This window comes from Somniosus microcephalus, chromosome 1 (assembly GCF_052327205.1).
Source record: "Somniosus microcephalus isolate GS21.2 chromosome 1, FLI_Smic_1.0, whole genome shotgun sequence".
Classification (NCBI taxonomy): Eukaryota; Metazoa; Chordata; class Chondrichthyes; order Squaliformes; family Somniosidae; genus Somniosus; species Somniosus microcephalus.
In genome coordinates, this window is record NC_140987.1 from 200461381 (window position 1) to 200477309 (window position 15929).

The following is a 15929-nucleotide window of genomic DNA, read 5'->3' on the forward strand; positions in this document are numbered from 1 at the left end:
CAGAACGTTGTAATGAGAGAGGTGCTTACTTTGTTACCATGGTGACTTGGTGATGCATATTTGGTCTATGTTTTATCTGAAAGTGGTGCTCCTGTGGAGATGGATGTCTTAGTGAGTGGCTGTTTACATACGAGGAGAGGAATGGAAAGGTTGTTTACTTCTGAAAATGTAAGACTACATCAAAAACTTCTGATTTTACAAGGAAGGTCGATCAGTTAAACCAACAAGATAACTAAACCCCTCATGTTGCAGTTGTAATATCTTTCATACATGCAAGTGAAACATTTGGATCTCCAGTTAGTTATAATTAATGCAACCTGGTGCATGCTTGGACTTGGTTACGCTATGCAAAGATTTGAACGTAAGCACCAATTTATAAATGAGTGTGCTGCATTTTATTATTGAGAGCCACACCTCTACTGCTGTTGCAATGTATTTATCAACTCCAGGCCAAATTACTCCAATGGTCTCCTGCCAGTTTCTTGAGTGCCACCCCTTACAAATTGTAACTCGTCCACAATTCCATTGCCTGCGTCCTACCGCATACTCACCTTGACCATGCTAATATTAATTGTCTTGGGAAATTGGAAAACATTGATTTTAAAGCCTCATCACATCCACAAGTCCCTCTATGACAATGCTCCTCCTTACCTCTTCAACATCCTTCATCCCTGTGTTCTAGCATGCGCTCTCCACACTTCTGATTCTGGCCCCCTTTACAGCCCCCTCTCCTTCCGTTCCACCTTCAGCGACACAGCCTTTGCACTCTGGAACACTTTCCCTAAAGCTCTCCACTTGCTATCTCTCTCTCTTCAAAAACTTTCTTAAAACCTTCCCTCTTTGATCTTGCCTTTAGTCACCACTTCAACCTTTCTTCTACATGGCTCAGTGTCAATTAGTTAGTTAGTTATTATCACCTCTATGAAGCGCTTTGGTACATCTTATTATGTAAGTTAAAGGTGCCATAAAAGTGAAAATTGTTGTTAAGATTAGGTAGGTTGGTTGGATGAATGAAGGACTAGATCGAAGGTCAAACATACTTATTATCCAACCTAATCTCACTTTGAAACAGAGTACTTATATGTAATAACATCAGAAAATGCTGGAAACACTCAGCAGGTCAGGCAGCATCGAGGAGAGAGAAACAGAGTCAATGTTTTGAGTCGGGGACCCTTCTTCAGAACTGGAAAACGTTAGAGAAGAGAGATTTTTAAGCAGGGGCACGGAGGAGGGGAGGAAAGAACAAAGGGAAGGTCTGTGATAGGATGGAAGGCAGGAGAGATACTTATATGTATTCTGATATTGCCGTTCATTCACATCTGAAACACTTTTCCCAGATCCATGATTGATGGTTTTAGTTTCATCAACATTAGAAAGTATGGAAGAAAAAGCCATTCAGTCCATTTAACCCACTCATTCCTCAAACTCAAATAATTTGCACTATATGGATTTAATCACCTGAGGGAAGTGAATATATGGGGGGCAATTTTCCCATTGGAGGCGGGTTTCGATTTGGGTGGGTTCCAAACCCGCCTCCACTGTCAGGTGGGAAAAGTTAGCGAGTTTCCCCTAATTGGCCAGTTAATTTCAGAGGTGTGGGTTCCTCTGGGCCAATTAGTCTTTTGGGACCGAAACTCGCCTCTGCTGATGTCACTTATCCAGCTTCATTTAAGGGCTGCTTGCTGTGTTGGCTCATTCCATTGTTTTTGGTCAACGCTGCACCACCTCTAAACTGTTATCTCATTGAAGAATGGCCAGCTCCAAGGCAAGGGCCTCCCCGAGGTTCTCCGATGAGGCGCTGGGTATCCTGGTTGAGGGGGCGAGAGCTAGCAGGGAGGTGCTCTTCCCCTCATCTGGGAGGAAGAGGCCTCCCAAAGAAACCAAAGCTGTGTGGGTCCAGCTGGCAAGGGATATAACCTCCAGATCTGTGTGCAGATTGGGTGATTGTTTCTGTTTATTGATGAAATGCCATCCCTATGTGAATATATTAAAATTAGGTGATGGCAAACTGTTGGCATGATGGCATGTTATTTCGGCGTAGGCAGCTCCACATTGCGGGCTCCGCGACTCTTGCGTGGTCAGAGTGAAAGGAGGCCAGCGAGTCATGTCCATTGTCTATCATATGTTAAGAAGGAGCCAAGCACATGTGCCACAAGGGGCAATCTATGCAAATCTGGACAGGATTAGTGCATCACTTGCATCACGGCCAGCAGTGTGCTCACGTGCTGCTGATACCTCCGTTGGGGAAGCGCTCAGTCCAAGCGGGGAGGTTTTCCAAGGAAGTCCCACAGTTAAGAGATAGAAGTTGCAGCACCTCCGACTTCGGTAGGCCTGTTAAAAGTGCTGAAAGACCTGTGCAACAAAAGTTCTGCCACCTGCAACTGATCCCTGTTGAAAGCTCCGTTTTAATGGTGGAGCTGCAGCTGTGAGAAGGCCACCCACTTGTCAACCCACCAGGATTAGCTGGCATGGTTTAGGAGGGCTATGCAACACGCTGAAAATGTGGTAAAATAACAAAGGCCTGGCAAAATAGGATTATAGAGGCCCTTAACCACTTGTTAAGGGTCTTACCTACCTCTCCCGACTGATGGAGGCGGGACCGAATCGCACCCATGAAACCCACCTCTGGCAAAATTGCACGGAGGTGGGTTCCGAACCCGCCCTCACTTTTTGCGATTTTCCTAACTGTCCCACCTCCAAACCCGCCTCCTCGGGGCTGGGAAAATCGCCCCCTATATTTTTCTGACTCCTGAAGGTAATAGTGAAAATTACAGGATATGAATTTAATATTTAAGCCTATATTGTTCACCAGATAACCTTTTTAGAGTTTCAGCAGCACAGGAACCATAGTATGTTTATAGACTATCACATGTATCTATACTTATCCTTATAGCTTTCAATTCCATGATCAATCAGAAATGTATCCAATCGTTTTTCTGGAGGCATTAACTTCTTTTGGTGTATTACTTCCCACTCTCCAAACAAAAAGGTTCAAATCCCTATTCTCATGTGAGCCTTACCAGTTTTATATCTGTGTCTTCTAGTTCCATGATCACAATTTAAATGAAACATCTTTACCTCACCATTATCCATGATTTTCAAAGACTTGCATTTATATAGCACCTTTCATGACCTCCGTACATCCCAAAGCTCTTTACAGCCAATTAAGTACATTTGACGTGTAGGCACTGTTGTGATGTCAGAAATTTTCAGTATTTTAAAGACCTGGGTTGTGTGTCGTCTTAATGTTCTACCAGTAAAAACAATTTCAATTTAGTAAGTCTGCCTCTACAACTTAGTTTTAAATCCTTGAATATTTTATGTTGCGTTTCTCTGGCCATCTCCCCACCCCATCCCTTTTGAAGGTAGAGTAACATGAAATGTAAAATATACCAAATGTGTGTTCACCAGTTATGCAAAGATTTAAATAATCTTATCAAATTATTTCCAGATGCATTCCAGTATTTGATTCACCTTGTTGATAACGGTTTCACTTTAACTGGTTGTTTTTCTTGCTTGCCATTCTGTTCTGCCATTGCATGTGATTCATTCCAATATGCCATTACACTGGTTTCCTGTCGAAATGCCTAGAATTCCAGTGGAAATCAAGGACAAACACAGGGCGCAAGGGTGTGTTATTCAACTAATCATTTAAATAGTCTGTGGTGTGACAAAGGAGCCAGTCTACAATGACATAAGGACCTCATCATTGTATCTGTATTGATGGAGTCAGAAACCAAGGGCGAAGGTTATTTCCTCCATTCAGAGTAGTATGCACAAAAAATGTGATTGAACTATGATATTCACATTTAGGCCCCAATTTTCCTCCCAACCCCCTTTCCCAGGTACCAGACTGGTGCAGTGCTTCAGTTTGTTTTCAGTATGCCACATTCCCAGTGCAGGCTCAATCCCCTTCGAGCTGGGCCCTGGGCCTAGAAACAGGGGTAGAAACACATGTGAACTGCAGGTCTTTTGGAAAACATCAGCCAGAAGACCTCCAGGCACAAAGATCATTTGGGAGGTTGTAAAAGAAAGAATATTACTTTTTCAAAACTCTCTTACCTTACTGCTTGCACCCCTCAGATCCTTCGATCTGAGCGGGCCCAGGCGCAGCCCTGACAACTACTTTTTTGGTGCCCCTACATCTGGATATCTTTCTAATGAAGATAGAAACGACTGAGGTGGGAAGGCCACGAACACCCCCTCCTGATTCATCTCTATACATGTTGCCGTGCACTAGGTCTGCCTCTTTGGAGAAGCCCCAGAAATTCTTTGGCAATGAAAAATGGACAGCGACATGAGCAATGGATCTCCACCCCAATTTTTGTTCAATCTCCATTGCACTTGGGAACTGCTTCAATTGAGAATTATTAAAGCCTTACTTTCAAAGTTGCTGTAATATTTATATAGCACCTTTAACGTAGCAAACATCCAAATGCACTTTGCAGATGACAAGAGAATCCAAGCAGTAATATAAGATTTAGGAGAGATAGCAGGAAGTATTGTTGAAAAGCTGTGGAGGGATCTGTAAATGAGGATAAGGATTTTGAATTTAATGCCAGGGATGGGAACCAGTGGAAATTGGTACAGATAGGGCCATGGGAAACTGGGATTAAATGCGGGACAGGATGTGAGCAGCAGAATGTTGGATGCATTGAAATTTGTGTATGATGGAACATTGGAGACCAGTGAGAAATTGATAAAATGTGGATAAGGATTTCCGCAGCAGAAGGTAAGGTAAAGTCAGAGGCAGACAATGTTGCATAGGTGGAAGTAAGCAATCTTGCTATTGGGTATAATCTGGTGTTTGAAGCTCAACTCTGGATCAAACAGGACATTAAGACGATGTGCAAATAAAACCTTGCCAGAAGAATTTGGTTTAAAATGTCAATGACTTGAATAATTTTTTCACAAGTTTCTCTAATACTGTTACACTGGAACAGAAAATGATAAACTTTCCTATTAAGTGAGACATTTTTATTTGAGTGCCCAATGAGGCATATTTCCTCTATCAGGCAGATTTGGAATATTATCCATTTGAAGTACTTAGTGAAAAAAACTATATACTTATACAGTATATAGCTTGTTCCTTCGAGCCTCCAAATGATATTACTTGGTTTACTTGTCTAACTGATGCCAGTGTGCTGTCTGATAACAGCTTCCATTTAAGCCCCTGCAGCATAACTTTGTGAAAACATTTTCCATATAGCATCTGCATAAAAATCTTAGTTACTTCCTTTTTCATATAGTGTATATATGCGCTGAGCATGAAATCTATCATTATTCAGAAATTACTAATTTCAAATCAACATTTTACCATAATTTATTTCAACATAAAGTGTTAATATTACCAGTGTCTGTGCCCAAAGAATATTTTACCAAAGGCAATTGACCATGTCAAATAATTCTCATATTAGGTTGCATAAAAGCTTAGACCCAGGTGTCTGCAAATTTTTCGGACCCAGAATTGAACACAAAGCAAGGAGCTGGGCAATTTCAAAAACAGTATTGTTTATACATTTGAAAGTACAAAGGAAACATTGTTATAGAGTGGCAGTCTTCAAAATAATTCCACTGTTAGTGCTGAAAACTTCCGAATGGTAAAGGCAGTGATGAGATCATTGTGTTTGCACTGGCTGACCAGGAGCACCTCAGGGTTGGTAATGGCCACAGTGCTTGCCAGAATGATGTTATTGCTATATTGATGTGAAGTTTGCTACAGTATAATTGTTACTTCTGAACCAAAGTATCATCATTGCATTTCCACAGATTATGGGGTTTGATTTTAATGTCACGTAGAAATGGGCTTGTCCGGTAACAGAGTGGTTCCTAGTGAACATGGCTACGAAACACAAGACTGCTCTTGACTCACAGTTTAATAATAGTGTACTCAGTTGTATGAAGCAACTCTGAAATCACATTGGTGCTACAGTGCCTTCAAATGTAGACAGATTCACAAACAGAGACATATGAGTAATCTGGTTCAAGGTTCACTTTGGTGTGCTCCAGTTTGAGAGCTGAAAGTGCTAGACGATAATTCATAATATCAGGCATTCATTAGGTGTGCATATTATTTACTGTTACGTTGTATCTTCCAGGTAACCTTACTGCTGCTATTCATAAATAATGCATGTTTTATTGCTAATGATGTAATATTATTCTGGCATTATGGTAATGTTTGAAATGCTGCCTTCGAGGCATCTTCCTTCCTGTCTTGGAATTACAAAACAACAAACCATCCATCAGTGTACTTAGGAGAACTTAAATAAAAGGGAAAATCTGATAACACAAGACATCCTTTTTGCTTTCTTCCTTAATGCTATATGTTTCTATCATAAGTCAACATTCTGTCTTTAGCATTTAAAACAGTAGTTGGTTGACATGGCTTATTTATTGGTATCATAAATAACGTAACTCAGGTTTTATCCAAATCTCATGATTCTAATACATTTATATTGCTTTTGAATGGATAGTCCTTCATTTACTACTTTACAAAATACAAATGCCATAACTGTAGTTAAAATGTTATCAAATATACATACAGTAGATTTAGTATATTACTTTCTGCTTGGTTCATGTTAATGTTTTAACTCTTCCCCTGGTGATGGAGAATTGCAGTACAAATTTCAATTAGTTTGTTACAACAGACCAACAGTAAATACTCTGAAGACAAAACTTTCCATGCTTAAAAAAAATTGGAAAAATAGTGACGGAGAAGTTTTTTTTCTTGTGCAACTAATCCAATTTAGCAAGTAATATTACGTTCTGTCAACCTACAGATTGTAATGTATTAGCTACTAAATATAGTTTGCTGCTGTAAGACAGAATAATTTTCAGTTAAAAGTAAAACATTACTTTCTGGCATATGTAAGTAATTTAATTGGCAAAAAAATGATTTTTGGATAAGACTCCTGATTTCATTTTTCCATCTGAACCCTGTTCATGCTTACTTGGGCAGTAATCCTATTTCTCTTGCCAGAACTGACAAAGGTCTGACTGTTAGTGATACCTTCCAGGGCTAAATTTACCCCCGAGTGACAGAGGCAGGTGGACATAGGGCAACCAGCCACTTGTGCAAAGCATCATGCAACTATAGGTCAACATCGAGAGGGGAAAAAGACTCTGTCTTCAGTGTGGAAACAGATCGAAGCAAGCTCATCCCGAAGAGGGGGGTTTCTCTTCAAAGCCAGCTGGTCTGGCTTTTTCTTCAGGATTTTTTTTTACCTGCAGCGTTTGATCATCCGAGCCTGCAGCAGGTGCTGCAGAGCGTAGAAAGAGGGAAAGAGGACATTGGTGAGTTTTTGGACAAAAAAGTATAAAACATCCAAACTTGCATGTTTAGACTCCATTGCAATGTTTGTGTGTGTAAACTTTACCTAAGAGCAAAGAAAACTGTCATTGCTATACTTAGCCTACCTAATAACTGAAGTGTTACTAAGAGTAACTATTGTATTATAGTAAAGTACAAATACTTAAATGCTGAGGGTGTTGTCTATTGCCATACATGGTGAACAAAGGAGAGTTTGAAATTACAGTTCAAAATACTAAGTAAAGCAAGTGAATACTACGTTTAAGATTAAATTGGAGATATATGTTGCTTTAATTTAATGACAATACATTCAATTTCCACTTCGAAATAAAATCTTCATGGTATATTTGTACTTGGAAAAGTCAACTATATTGTACTAGTTATTATTGATAAACAGTGCTTTCTTTTGAAGCACCTGGGTAAATATTTGTTTTGTAATATTAGCACTCAGTAAAGCTATAGGTGGAATTATTTTACATATCAATCCACTTTGATACAGTAGTTAATAAAGAGTTTAAGTGCTTTATAAAATCACAAAGTATTGTAGTCTGCCGTCACAGACCTTAATCACTTTGCTAACCTGTTACTAAAGTAAGGCAAGCGTTTAACAGCATAAATGCCCATCTTTGAGATCACAAACATTTAATACCATATATATCTATCAAATATAATTTCTGTAAAAGCAAACTTTCAGTTGAATAGTTAAATCAGTTATAACAGATGCAAAGAGTCAGCATGGCAAAATATTGATATTAATCTGTGATCTGAGTAAATCCAGCAGCTGCTTATAGCACGTAGATGGCATAGGCAGTACATTCCAAATTTATATTTTGCTGTTTTGACCAAATTACCTTATTATTTTATTGGTACTTAAGATTAATTTTATTAAATGGACACAGTTAAGGTATCACCAGTGACGGATTTAAACCAATCAGATATAGTCCAAATTCCAAAAACTGGTTGACATAATCTTGACTTTGACATACATAATTTACAGCTGTCCTCTAGGTCATGCTTCTAATGTAGGCTGCAGCAACACCCGGCTCTGTAGACTCACTGCAAATAAGAAATGGATACTTCATTGAGTTATTTTGCAACCTTGGTTGACGAGTACTTTGTAAATTGAAATTTAGGAGAAATGTGGAAGGAAAATTACAATTCAATCATTGCATTCTAAGCTCGATGATGGTTAAATTCCAAAAACATTAATCTTACATGGATTTTATCATTGCTTGCAAGGTCAATAACTGAGGTGGGGCATATAGAATCCACTGAATGATGCACACGAGCTTGAAACACAAATTAAAAAAAAAATTGAATCGATTTACAGCAGACTGGATTTTTTTCCCCCTTTAGCCAATCAACTTGACTGCGAAGTCACATGAAAAAATAAAAGTATTTCAACCTGCCTCTATACGACTGGGTTTGAATCTATGAACTTGTAAAGGGCTTTAAATCATAAAACTGATACTAAGTATGAAATCAGAAATCAATCTTTTACAAAAATCGTACCGTAAAGTGATAATAAATGTGATTGGATTTTATTAGTTTGATATGTACGATCATTTTTACAGATATTTTCTTCTCTCTCTTTGGGTGTGCTACGTTTGAAACAATATAATCAGATAATCTGAATTTATCACGTGATTTTGAGTTTGGTTACAAAGTAGCCAAATCATTACATTATCTATGGGTAATAAAATAAATAATAGCAACAATAATAAGTAGGAATAAACAATATCAATAAACAGGTTTGCAAACTTATATGACCTCCCACACACATATATACTTTATATTACAGGGTTATACAATACAAATCAAATTATAAATGTAGGACTTTATTTTTTTTATTTGAGTTTGGTTGTATGTCAGAATCAGTTGACAGAGTACAAGAGTGTTCCAGAGTCTACTGTTTTTTTGGTTTTCTTAGAAAAATGGTTGGAGTTGCAAAAGAGGATTCCCAAAATATGGTGAAAATCCATTTAATAAACATTGGAGTTGACTCCATCGCTGTAAATCAGTGGCTTTTTATATTAGAGGCCAAGCCAGGTTCCAGGTTAATGGGAAAAGGGTGTACTGGTGAAATACATTCCCAAAACCTCTGGTAAAGTTCTCTGAATCTTGTGCAATTTAAATAGATTAGACTTGTTCAGTCACTATGGTGTTTGGTATGGTGAAACAGCTTCAAAAATGTTATGAAAATCAACTTCGTTTTGTTGGGTCAAACTAGAGAACAGCATTTGCCAAACAGTTTCTGTGAAGGTTATTTTGTTCCTACAAAATGCCTGTGCCCATTGATCCCCATCCATTTGGTTATGCTTCAAGAAGGTATGCTATCATGCTGCAGTTTAATTGTTTTTCTCAATATAAATTCTTTAGGTCTTTTTGTGCTCACAGCAGCCAGTGTCAAATATGTATGTCATCTGCCCTTCTTACATTTGTTTCCAACTCAGAACTATAGAGACAGGGATCCTGTTTGTCAGGATGTATGCTAGACTGTTTATCAGAAAGTTATATAACGGATGAACGTTTATACCATGATAGCAACATTATTTATCGTTTCTTTGGACACCTTGTTTAATGCTATAGCGCAGTTAACAGACCTGCAAGTTAATTTCAAGTTTAGGCCCGAAATTTAAAATGCATCTCTGATTTACTCATCTAACTGACCAAAAAAACCTTATTAGTGACAAGAAATATTTACCGACTCAGAAAGACACTTGGGCAAACCCGTTTCCTCATTCTATATACCGATATAAAATTAAATACTGCATACATTTAGAAACGTTCCGAGTTATCTGATCATGACCACTATAGTATGAAGTTAGGTTGTTGCGCTTTAAGAGCGGGAAATTGTATGCTTTCTTACCATATATCATACTATTTTATTTACCTCTATTTATAAACCTATGTGCTCACTAATATGTACAAGCGATCGCTACATCTTGCATTTCACATATAACAAAACAAACGAGTAAATCAGTTGTGTGAAGAGGCCGGAACATCTAGAATGTTTTACAGTACAGTATTTAATGCGGATTATCAGATAACGTGATTGATGGCTCTATGTGGGAATCTGTTACCGTGTGTCTATGATCTTCCAGTAAATTGAAAGGAAATAAATTCACCAGGCAATTACTGTAATAAATGTGTTTTTAAAATGAACATTAGTGGGCAATAGCACTATTTTTTAAATCAAATATACTATATCTTCGCAAAGGCATGCACGTCAAAGTCTGATTAAAATAGTAAGCTCATACAAACTAGTCGCGTTAGTGAGGAAGCTAGATTGCCAAGATCCTATCGTTAGTGTCAAATCAAAACTTTCTAGATTTAATTTTTGATTCGTCCATTGATAATTAATGGGGCCACAATCTATGGGTAACTAAGGTTGTTGAAGATTAAAATAATAATAGGCTTTTGACATCAACTTGTACGCTTTGTGTGTGCAAACGATACCGTACGTCAGTTGGCAGGCTCTTTTGATCAAGTGGAGTGCATTAAGTTTTCTTTCCTGCAGATATTAAAAGTAACAGTTTGTTGCGATTGATCACCTATGACGTGTTAAGTGAAATCGCTGCGAATCTCAGCGGGCGGGGCGGGCGGCGCGAGTCCAAGCACAGCCTCGGCTGATTGACAGCAGCGCGCTGACAGCCTGGCCGTGACGTCAATGGAAGGGAGGGCGGTTGGATCCGGGCACTGGAGCGGCGCCGGGCCGGGGGCGGGAGATATTATTTATACATCAAAGAAAAGCCTAAACCGCCCACTTACTGCGCCGTCTAAAAAAATTACCCGGCCCCACTGGGGTTGGCTTTTTTTTTCTTGCGTGTTGAAAAAGGGCCGACTACCAACATTTTAAATTTCACTTCATTCCACCCAGAAACCATCTTGTTATAAGCCAGTCTCGAGCCGCTCAAAGAGCGTAAGTCAGTTTATATTCAAACCTTTACAATGAAAACCAACTGAATAAATATATCTATATATAAAATGAATAATAGTAACGATTCCATAACGGGACATAGACTCTACCTGGCCGGTCACACATACTCAGCCAACAGGCGACCGGCACTGAACTTTTTGTTAGCAGGCGCGGATGGTTATGCGGTCTCTGAAGTGGGCGCTGAGGCGGAAACGGTGCACTGCCGCTGCGCGTGGTCCTGAGGTCTGTATCCGTTCGCGGGAGCGCGCCCCTCCTCGGCTCTGCGCGCGCGCGCGTGGGTTTATGACGTTCCGTTCCCAACGCGAACGAGCGCAGCGCCGGTCCCGCCTCCTCCTGCTGGAGCTGCTGCTCCGCTAAATATAGAAGCAGATACACACAGACAGGGAGACTGACTAACCGAGCGGGGCTTTCTCTCTCTCTTACTGCGAAATGGCTCTATCTATAGCTCGCTATGTGTCAGTTTTTTAAAGTATTGTATTTAAAAAAAAAAAATTAATGTATACAAATCTCAGTCCTCACAGTCGATTAGGCTTCATCTCACTGGTCAGTAAAAATAGAAACTTATTTTCTCCAGAAAAAAAACACAGCAGCTCAGTTTTAATGACTAGACTACATCACTAATTGTTTAATGCTGCAAGCTATATGGCAAGCAAATTACGGCCTGTGGATGTTGCTGTGCTTTAAATTGGCTTGCTTTTTTTCCTTCTTAAAACTTACGTGTACAAACCCGAGGAGGGAATTAAATGTTAATACTCTCTGTCATTGTTTCAGCCGTGGTTTTGTTTAATCTTTAATGTTCACATGGCCCGTAAACGTGTTGTTGTGGTGGTGAATGATGACGAGCTTTGAGCCGGCTGATTTGTTTGTAACATGGTCGATTCTCTGCTCTCCCCTTAATCCAAGGTGTCAAAGAAGTTGGAGCTTTTAAAGTAACTTTAATTCGCCTTCGAGAGGGAAAAAATTGAGGTCGATAACGCAGCATCGTCGAGGTTTGTGCGGTAAGTGATTTTTCAGTTCTACTGTGCGTCTACTTTTCTCTGTTTCTAGGTTCTGTTTTGACATGTGTGGTCTGTGTGAAAGTACAGAAATCACACAATGACTAAAATGGAGTTTGTGTGTAATATACCTACAGATGCCAAGGCTATCATTCACGCGAGAATGGACAATGGCTCGTTTTCACTTTTACCGCTTTTATACTTGGTGTCTTCATTAATATTGTTGTTGTACCATGCGATTAATATTTTTGGGTGGGATTTCTGTATATCTGTAATGAGAGTGCCAGTAAATATAATTTGATAGAAATGGTTTAATTTCATTTGTAATAGTATTGTAGAGAAGCTCTGATACTGCATTTGATCATTTAATACTTTAGGCATTGCTACTTGCTCTTACGCATTACTGAGTAATGAGATTGCAGTGACAGTAATTTCCATCATATCTGACTTTTCTTATGTTCTTATAGCTTTACATTTAACAGTTTATAGTGATGGGTCAGTAACAGTTCACTTTGAAAGTGAATAGACGATGCTGTGCATACTTTCCGTGCACTCAAAGAGTGACTTTCATTCTGTATTTCACCTTATGCAAAGAGTCATGTTACATGAATTATGCTGGATCTGTGGCCGAGGCTGTTTATTTGCGATTTCCTTAACTTTACCATTGCGACCAGTCTTTATCTGTAGTGATTTGTACTTCCTGTGTTGATGCTGTCCAGAGAATTTGAACTCCATGTCGCCTGGGAGAAGCTGCTTGTTTTAATTTCCAAGTAGCTGTTCGGTATAACAGGATTGTTGTAAAATGGGCCGCGAGTCCTGGCGCGGTAGGAAACGCTCACAGTGGAATGTGTAGAGCTGCTTTCCAAGTCATAGTGCTGCGCAATATACTGAATCACGCCAAGTCTCAGTGTCTCTCGGTGCACCTACATCTTACCAGCTCACCATCATAGGCAACCCTACTCTCATTCTGTAACTCTTTCTTCAAGATAATCTTATTCCTATTTGAACCCTACAGCGATCCCTTATTTTCAGGTTTCATTCTGATCTAAGTTTTTTTTTAAACTTTGCTATCTTTCCATTCATTTGGTTTATCGATGCATTCTTTTAGATTAAATCAATTTTGCTTTATAGGCGCCTGATCATCCTCCACTCTTTTTATTTAATAGTCTTTCTCTATAATTCTAAGTGCTCACAAAATTTCAGACAATTAATTACGAGGGCACAGGAACATCACTACATTGGTTTGAACTCAAAGTTAACTGTATATATAACAAGTGACTTGGCTCTGGTTCATGGCAGGATTCGAACAGCAACAGCAAAGCGTTTTACTAGGAAAAACCTCGAGATTGCAATGAATTTGGTAACATTTTCCCATAGTTTAGTAAGAAAATAAAAGGCCATGTTTACAAGTTTAACAAGGTTGGGGAATCCATATATTGTAGAAGGAGCCGGTTATTCTCCCAGTCTTCTATCCCTGTAGATTTTTAATGTATCAGACTAATGGCTGTAATACATTACATTCTACGCCAAGTTACATAAATAGTGCCAACATGCGTCAGACAAGGTCGTGCTCAACATTAAATTATCAAAACAAAATATGACAAATCTCTCACAATATAGACATGGAGGCGATGTATTATACAGAATACATTAAAGTTAGTGTGTTATATCAAGGTGAAAATGAGTGTAGTCAGGTTGTATATCCTGTGATGAGAATCAGTACTGGTTAATCGTGCGTTATAAAGGAGTTAATATGTTTTCTGTGGTACAGTATTTGTTTTAGGAAAATGCTGAAGATTTGATCCCGCCCCTTTTCAAGAGTGAAACTGATAATCCATATGACTGGTTTAGGATTGTGGGAGAATACTGGTCGTTTTACCTTTTCCTCTCTGCCGCTGAGTTGTTTAAAATAGTATCTAGTGATTTTTTACCAACAGTGCATGTATGAGAGTTCAGATTTTCACCAGCGGAATCCACCATGGTCGATCAAATAAGTTCAAATCTCCTCTGAGCGCAGCACGTTAATCAGGTTCAGAGCAGGGAGACAGTAATTGTAGCCAAGGATTAATCATATGCACACCTTCCGTTTGGAGAAGACTTTTTCAGGGAAGATTCGAAAGTGAGTGAAATTCCGTCATCAGTTAGGATAAATTTCGTGTCCAAATATTTAATGATGCATTTGAGTTTCTGCAATACTTTGTGGTTGCCATTTGCGAGTTGGTTGTAAACTTCACTTCGCCCCACTATCTTGACAGAGGCATTGTAAACTACTGCGACCAGCTGTCAATGTTCAGGTTTTTTTTCCGTGTTTAGGCGTTGTTGAGGTCGCGTTGTTTGTAAGATGAAACCTGTTACTTTGTGATGTCTGATATGTGGTGTTGTTGATTACACCCAAATGTTTTGACCTTGTAGTGTGTGCTCCGTGTTCCTATTTGACGTTAACATAAGTGAACAAGAGATTGGCTCTGTGTAGCAAATACACATGGTATTTATTCTTCTGGGAAGTGTGACATATTAGCATGTAGTAATATATATTTTTATTAGCCAGTTTTTTCAAAACCTTTAACTCTAAGAGAATTGACCGTGCAGTATGCATGTGTTTCCGCAAAGTTTTGAAACGCACACCGCAAATCATTGCAATCTTTGAGCGAAACACAGATATATCAAATTAGATAAATCTTCTAAATAAATTTAAGTAAAATTGAAATGCTTTAATGCTAAGTCTTGCCAGAGGTCAGAGCATTGGCGCAAAGCCAACGTTTTGCATCTGCATACAATTTGACTAGGTGGAGTGAGCATTTTGTCATTACAAACTTGAGGAAAGATTCCTTGGTGCTGATTTTGGTTTTGAGGTTACTTCTAGTTCCTGGTGTCTCTGTATGAGTACATAGGTAGGCAGGAGCCCTGGCGTGCCAGCCTGGGAAATTACCACTCCAGTTTGTTTTTGCTGGCAGCGTTTGTTGGGTATGGAAGTGTTGCATAGGGAAAGATGTTCATGTGGAGTATAGTAAACGCAATCTCTGTTGGTTTGGCGAATGTAGCTTCAAGAATTATACATTCATGCAACCCAATTTGTTTTATAAAAAATATTTTTTGGCAGTACTTACCTTGTGTAGCACTTTTTACTATTTGCTTTCAGATTCTTCTTACTTAAAAAAAACTTTTAAAAAATGTTCATTTTTCTGACGTTTCCGCTCTTCATCTATTTAGTTTGCACCAAATAGGTATCTTTTGACTGCCCTCTTCTCCCCCCCCCCCCCCCCCCCCCCACACACACACACACACACACTTTCCCAGCTCCTACCTGCATTTGTACAATAAAAACATTTCTGGGTTGGTAATATAGTGGAATTTACAAGGTTACATAAAAGAATGGGAGAGAACTGCTTCTCCACATCTATTTTGACTCATAAAAACTCCTTTGTTTCATTTAAGGCCAAAAAATACATTTAGCATGTGTATCCAGCATACAAATGTGCTCTGTTGAAATTTAGTTTATCAAGAACAGAATTCACTAAACCATATAAAATCAATATGCATACGTACATGACCTTTTGATATTGGCATGAGGTGGTTATGTGGACTTGAATATAATATATGCAAAGATGTTTTCTTCTATGGGAATACAGTGGCGTCAGATTATTTTTAAATAGTTATATTAAAGTAGACATTTATTTTGACCAGA

General features: G+C 38.8%; 1 protein-coding gene across 7 annotated transcripts in view; it reads left to right on the forward strand.

The window, feature by feature from the left end:
- Window positions 1–7112: 7112 nt before the first annotated feature.
- Window positions 7113–15929, forward strand: part of mef2cb (myocyte enhancer factor 2cb) — a 300235-nt gene continuing 291418 nt past the window's right edge. For 2 of the 7 annotated variants that reach the window (XM_085989178.1, XM_085989192.1), the window contains exons 1-2: window positions 7115–7293; window positions 12153–12247. The gene's annotated coding sequence lies outside the window, so the exon portion shown is untranslated. Of the gene's footprint in view, window positions 7294–11642; window positions 11793–12152; window positions 12248–15929 lie in introns of those variants that run through there. The other 5 variants (XM_085989200.1, XM_085989210.1, XM_085989224.1 and 2 more) reach the window with 4 other exon arrangements.